The 7,629-nt window shown below is 35.7% G+C and overlaps 1 long non-coding RNA gene across 1 annotated transcript; it reads left to right on the top strand.

Annotated features, from left to right (window-relative positions):
* The first annotated feature begins 345 nt into the window (after positions 1-345).
* Positions 346-3,561, top strand: LOC116678294 (uncharacterized). Its single transcript, XR_004329213.1, has 4 exons — positions 346-687; positions 1,985-2,080; positions 2,482-2,581; positions 3,378-3,561. It is a non-coding gene; the product is annotated as an uncharacterized LOC116678294 (long non-coding RNA).
* Positions 3,562-7,629: the final 4,068 nt, after the last annotated feature.

The following is a 7,629-nucleotide window of genomic DNA, read 5'->3' on the forward strand; positions in this document are numbered from 1 at the left end:
TACAAGTATGTAGAGTGCAGATGTGTACAGTAAGGTTAGACAGTAGTAGTAGTAGTATTTACTGCCAAACAAAGTGTATGGGAACACATTACAAAATACATGTGTGTGAACATACTGTTGAGTTCATAACAGGAATTTATTAAATTATCAAGATTTGTCTATATTACTGTAATATAAAATTCATACATACCCAGTAAGCACACATACGTCGGCACGACGTCTGCAATTGATCGCTTCATCTGCAATTGATCGCGGGTCATTTGGAAGCATCGGTAATTGAGCGTATGTACGTCGTATTACGATGGAAGTCTATACATCGCAGCAACGTATTAAATACGTCTTTTAGATGTAGTAAAAGTTCCTCAGTTGTTCGCGGGTCATTTGGAAGCATCATTAATTGAGCGCCTGGACGTCGTATTGTGATAGAAATCTATACATCGCAGCAACGTATTAAATATGTCGGTAAAATGTATTACAGGTTCCTCAGTTGTTCGCGGGTCATTTGGAAGCATCGTTTATTGAGCGTCTGGACGTCTTAACGTTACACACACTGTTGATGTGATGGACAGTAAATCTGAATTCTGCCCAGCAACATATTCGCGCCACTGTCAACAAAGGAAGGAAAAAAAGTCGCCAGTCGACGAAGGATTAGGAGGGACGACTGCTTCGTTGTTGTTAAACTCTATGGTAAGCACTATTTCATTTTAATAACTTTAGCTAAAACAATATTTCGACGTTTTCGCATGTGGAAGTTGGTGTTCTTTTGGCAAATAACAAGCTATTTTAGCTACTAACGCAAGCTAAGTTAACTACGCCATGTCATGGTTTAAAGTATCATATTAAAGCCTTTAGATCAGGCCAACATCGCACCAGCCGCGATTTTCACTTCATTTAAAATTAAAATACCAGTGTTCTAGCTAGCTAACCAAATTTCGCTACCAATTTCACTAGCGTTAGCTAGCTAGCTAACCAACCACAACGTTAACGTTACACAGGCCATTAACGTTAGCTAACGTTATCGTTAGGCATAATTGAACGTTACCCGATATCGTTACCGTTGATGCTAGCGTTAGCTAGCTAACAGTAACCTCAGTCATACTTTGCTTGTATCGGTTAGTTTTCTTTTATTGGCTTAAATGGAACTGAAACCTCAACTGGGAACAGTTTAAGACTTGAATACTTGTTATCAAATCAAATGGTAAGGTAAATTTGAAATATAGTGATAGCTAATATGTCAACTAGCCATTATTTTTATTTATTTTTTAAAAGGTGAAGAAGTTCAGGGGGCGTCTAATTGCCTGCTAACGGTCGGACTTAATACGTTGTGATAGATAATAAGGTTTTATTTTTACCCTGCTTATCACCAATGGCACTATCTAGCTATGTAGTTAAAACAGTTTAGTAAGACTGTGGTTATTTTCTGTACATTCAGCATGAACATTAAATCTGGTTAACAATTGATTTTAAAAACGGTTTAAAAACTGTTCGGAGTGCCAACGGTCATAAAATATCAGTTATTAGATGGTGACCGTTTTGTTGGCTAACTACCGACAGTCACATAACTTTGTTTTACGTTTTGTTGAAGCTAAATTGACCATAAACCTAGCTACCTAACGTTAGTTATATAAAACTGACATTAGAGGTTTATAAACCACTTTAAGTAAGACTAATCGCGTTCGATGGACATATTGAAACTCACAATCATCAATATCACAATTAATTTGATTGGTACTTTTTTCGTTTCATATTTAAAGCAAGGGTAACTTTGGTAAACTGTTTGTTTCACCAGTTATCCCTCATTAGATAAGTGGTTCTTGCTAAGAATATCCACCATCTTCTACAAAATGTCAGAAATACACCGTGTTCATTTCAAAACAATAGTTTGCAATACTAAAAATACTTTATCCTCACAAAAGAACAATATTTGTTGATAGCTTTCACATAGTTTGTCTGTTTTTATGTTGTATGTTGTGTGTATATATAGTGGAAGATCAGAAGACGTGGGCAGGAGTTGTGACAGAAGGCAATGCACAGATGAAGGACATCATACCACAATTGTGAAAAGAGTGAAAAGAGCCAGGTATGTTGTCATATTAGGTTTTTGTATGATGCAAATTAAACACCTGTAATCCTAATCTTTCTAGTTTTCCAAATGTGCAGTGAAGGAGAGATGCCACAGATCCTTCCTGCTGCTGTCAGACTTTATAATCAACACTGCTCCAAGTAGACCACACATGTGACAATTTACTCATGTGCAACATCTATCTACACCTTATTTTGCAAAATCAATAACTCCTGCAATACTGTGATACGGTGTTATTTAACATTCTATCTGTATCCTTAACTGTTTTAACTGCTTTATTCTTGCATTTTTACTGATGCGTTGTCATTGCACTTTCCCTTGATGGAGTATCACTGAAAATGTTCCCACTGTGGGATTAATTAAGGATTTTATCTTATTTAAAATGTTTTATATGTTAGTCTTTTTCAGAGCTCTCAACTGCCATGATGACCAAGAGGACATGTGAGACATGCGGAAAGCTGCCATATTCCCAGTCATTACTTTGCCAAATCATCTGTGGTAAGTTTTAAAAATATAATTGAAAATGGAAGTAGGAAGTAAAGAGAGGGCAGCATAAAATGGCACTTTTGGTGTCGAAAGTAAATACTTTTTAAATCATTGTGATTACATGAAACCTGATGTTAGCCCTTTTAGAGAGAATGTTACAGCATATTTTATGGGACGATGTATAACATGCTATTTAAAGCTTTAATTTAGAAAGTGATCTAAATACATATTGTCAGAATGGCGCTTTAACAGTGGTTGAGGCTAGATGGGACACGGCTTCGGTGACAAAACAACTTTTAAATTTAGGCACCAAAACGAGTAGTTCAGTTCAGGAAACAGATCGGGATTGAATTAAAACTCCAGAAGAACAAAACGTGTTTTCCTCAGTGAAAGTATAACAATATGTAATTATATTGGTCTAGATTAAGCAGAATTTTTGCGTAACCTTTTGGCCGTAGCTGTATCCTTTCTAGTGTAAACAACCCACCTGTTGTAGATCTTGAACTTCATCCAAAATGAAACTGCACAAACTGCAACTCCCCCTACTGACCAAATGGCCTTACTAAGGCAGAATTGGAGATTCTGAGGAAAAGTTTGCAGAGAATATAACTATGTTAACAAAATTTGGCTTGCCATATTCTACTTAATGAAGCTGGTCTTCTATTCACATCTGCAAAAAAACTCAACCACTTCCTAAAAACAAAGAGAAGAAACAAAAAATGAAATAAAAAAATACTTCCATGCATTAAAAGATACATCTTTGAATAAAGCACTTAACCCAAATCTTTTGTTTTTGCCACATCTGCAGCACAGAGGAATCCTACTTTCCGGAGTCTGAAGGCGAGTAGGCTATTAAGGACTTCCTAGACTGGCAACAGACTGGAGAAGAGGCTGGAGCAGAGACGCCCTTTTTTAGCTACTGAAATAATTGACATTATGATAGACAGTGGACAATATAGTGTGAGATTTAGTTGTTGTTCTCCAACATGTACACACTGCTGTTGTGAAGTATGTAGTCAAAATAGAAAACTATTGTATATGTCAGTGACTCCTATAGATTAAGAAAAGTAATGAATTTTCTTAAATAAATAAATGTTATTCTTGGCTCAATTGGTCAGTGTCTTTGGGTTCAAATAACTTATCATGATCCATTGGCATCCAAAAATGGATAAATTGACTTTTTAGCTTAACTGATTCTGATTGGGTATCACCTGGAAGTAACACAGCCAATATTGAGAAAGCCACCAAATGAGAGAAACGACTAAAGCCGTTGCACACCGTTCCCAGGAAACGTGCGTGCCCCAGCTCTTTGCCTGAGGGGAGGCTTACAGTGGCAGACTTAAAAAAACAAACACTGGTTTAAGCTTTTTTACTAGTGTTTTTGTACTTTAGCCCTTAGTATAGACAAAAGTAGGATAATTATCTCAAAATATTTTGTTTGTAAAGCGGCTCGTGCTGAAAATAACAGCAACATTTTGTCACATTTAGCTTTAAATAATGTTTAAAAAACTGGTATGAAATTTGAGGTCACTTTCTTGCACATTTACAACAATATTGTCAACTTGGAAATATTTTAAATAGTTAAATCCAAATATTAAATGTTACACCTAAATGTTAAATGTTAATCTATATGCTAAATCTAAATGTTAAATCTAAATCTAAATGTTAAATCTAAATATTAAATCTAAATCTAAATGTTAAATCTATATCTAAATCTAAATGTTAAATCTAAATGTTAAATCTAAATCTAAATGTTAAATCTAAATATTAAATCTAAATGTTAAATCTAAATATTAAATCTAAATGTTAAATGTAAATGTTAAATCTAAATGTTAAATCTAAATGTTTCGGGTGAAACTAAATATTTAGCTATATGCAAATTAAATGTCGTTAACCGGAAGTACCAAAATAAAAGCTCGAGGAGGTCAGTGTATGTTTATAGTGTCAAATAACGAATAAAAATCCTCTCATCGGGAGATATGGACTCTTGAACTTGGATAACCGTGAAAATAACTACCTAAAATAATAAACACAGTTGGGAAAAACTGTATTTGAAGAGTACTTTGAGTTTTTAGTGTCACTTTTATGAATGGTGTGGGAATTATAGCCACTATAGCCAGCCACGGGGGGGCTCACTTTGACTGGTCTGTCACGTTCGCTTGCATTAACGTCAGCAAGAGCCTATCCCCGCCCGCCCCCGACAAGGCACTGACAAGACACTGCGAAATGTCTAACGAATCAGCGTTAGCCGAGAACATCGGCAGAGCCGCCTGGTGGCTGAACAAACTTATTCAACAGCGACAGCCTCGGGGCCACCGCAGGCCACCTCGGTAAGCATGTTTTCCAAATCACGGAGCTAGCATTGTATTGTTGTCAAGGTAGTAGCAAATCTCTACTGGCTAGCTACCGTTAGCTAGTTTAGTTAAGTTAGCCTTGACAACGGGTTGCTAGCTCCGTGATTTGGAAAACATGCTTACCGAGGTGGCCTGCGGTGGCCCCGAGGCTGTCGCTGTCGCTGTGCTATTTGACACTATAAACATACACTGACCTCCTCGAGCTTTTATTTTGGTACTTCCGGTTACCGACATTTAATTTGCATATTAGCTAAATATTTAGTTTCACCCGAAACACTTAGATTTAACATTTAGATTTAGATTTAGATTTAACATTTAGATTTAGATTTAACATTTAGATTTAGATTTAATATTTAGATGTAACATTTAGATTTAGATTTAACATTTAGATTTAGATTTAATATTTAGATTTAACATTTAGATTTAGATTTAACATTTAGATTTAGATTTAATATTTAGATTTAACATTTAGATTTAGATTTAACATTTAGATTAGATTTAATATTTAGATTAACATTTAGATTTAGATTTAGCATATAGATTTAACATTTAACATTTAGGTGTAACATTTAATATTTGGATTTAACTATTTAAAATATTTCCAAGTTGACAAATATTGTTGTAAATGTGCAAGAAAGTGACCCTCAAAATTTCATACCAGTTTTTTAAACATTATTTAAAGCTAAATGTGACAAAATGTTGCTGTTATTTTCAGCACGAGCCGCTTTACAAACGGCGCCCCGTACTAACGCACACAAACAAACACACTCACTCACACACACACAAACACATTTTCTCTCTCTCAAACACAAATATACACACTAAAAGTACTGTTTTTTTAAATGGAGTTTGGTTGGTTTAGTGCTAGCTACGTCAAAGCTGTTTCTGGGGAACAGAAAGACCTTAAATAGGTTATAAAAGGTTATTTATCTTGAAGGGTTAAGACACTTAACACTTCACCATTAAAACAAATCTGTAAGTATTTAAAAAATTTAGCAAAACTGGGGTGTTTTATTTATATACAGTCTATTAAGGCTCACATCACTAAACCCACCAGACTCCATGTAAATAAATAGTAATTTTAGGATAGTATAACACACTTCATTCAAACGCAACAGAAACCAAATAAAACTATGAAAAGCCATTTTTTGTCTTCTCTACAACTTCCCAAACATGTATAAATCTAGTGTTTGTTGAAATAAACACATACTTAACCGATTTACATGTGAAATTATGTTGTTTCTATACACGCTAAAGTACTGTTTTTTAAATGGAGTCTGGTTGGTTCAGCGCTAGCTACTTTATAGCTGTTTCTGGTACACAGAAAGGTCTTAAATAGGTTTTAAAAAGTTATACATCTGTGTATATCTATAGAGGTAGTACACACATATACAATCTATTCGGAACTCTAATTTGCATATTCCAGAACACGTCTTTGTGATGTCACTGACGTTTCCTTCTGATGGAACTTGTCATCATAGTCGGTGTTCCGGTCCCTTTACCTTTAGAACACACACACACACACACAGTGGGAAGCTCATTCTTAAGAAACTTAAGTGTTGAAGGGTTGGATCTACATTCACTCCTTACTCTGAAGTTATCGTGTTGGAAGCTTGTTTAACATTATCATGAAGAAAGATTGTGCAAAGACTCTTGTTTCTCCGGCCCTAAGGAGAATCCGAGGTTAGTGTGAGATCAAGGCAAATCACACTGTGATCTGTACTGTGGAATAATTAAAAACAAACAATTAAAAACATTTATTTACAGCTATAATTCATAACAAATTTATGTTTTTCTCATTTGTAGAGCGTAATGTCAGGACGCCAGCGACAGCACATGATGGACCGACAAGGACAATTAAAAGAAAGGCCAAGAAGACCCTTAGGAAAAAGATAAGGGTCCCTAAAACGGAACAGCCAAACACCTCTAGGGGGGATGTGGACGTGAGAGGAGGGAAGAGGACACAACTTGACCGTGTTAAGCATGACATGGAGACGGCGTCCTGCTCAGCGGACACTGGTAGGCTGGGAGCTGGTCATGTGAAATTACTGCTGGGAGTGTATACCTCTATCGTTTTACTGAACTAGAGGATCAGGGCAGTCATGAAATAAGTTCTCAGATCTTTAACTTAACTTAAAGTAAGTCATATATAAGTAAAGGTCCTGCATTCAAACATTTTTAAAGTACCTTTAGAATCATACCTAAGTTCAGTATTTGAGTAAATTATCTTAGTTTCTTCTATTGACTGGGTTCAAATTTAGTGGATTCATTATTACAGAAATGTCCATCAACTGGGAAAGTGGTATATTGATCTAAATACACTTTGGTTCACCTGAATTACAAAGGAAAACAAATTTGCTTCTCGCTAGTGGTATCTTTGAAGATAGTTTTGGATTTTCCGCTCATATTAATACCAATAGAGGACAGTGAGAAATACTGTTTTTGATAAAGTCTTGGCAGGCTTTTTAAAAACGTTATACAGAACCAGGCTTACTGTTTCTTTATAATAAGTTAGGCTGAACACAGCTCAACTCCAGCTCCGGCGGCAGAGCATAAAAGATTCATGTACCGTTACCGAATGATGGCCTGTTCTGTCATCTACTTATTGTAGTGACTGTGTCTGTCACTTTTAACAAGCGGCTGTTCCCCCGGGTTTTTTTCTCATGTAGAAAGCTGCAATACATCTGTGGAAAATGTGAGCAGGAA

Source organism: Etheostoma spectabile, unplaced genomic scaffold (assembly GCF_008692095.1).
Source record: "Etheostoma spectabile isolate EspeVRDwgs_2016 unplaced genomic scaffold, UIUC_Espe_1.0 scaffold00006953, whole genome shotgun sequence".
Lineage (NCBI taxonomy): Eukaryota > Metazoa > Chordata > Actinopteri > Perciformes > Percidae > Etheostoma > Etheostoma spectabile.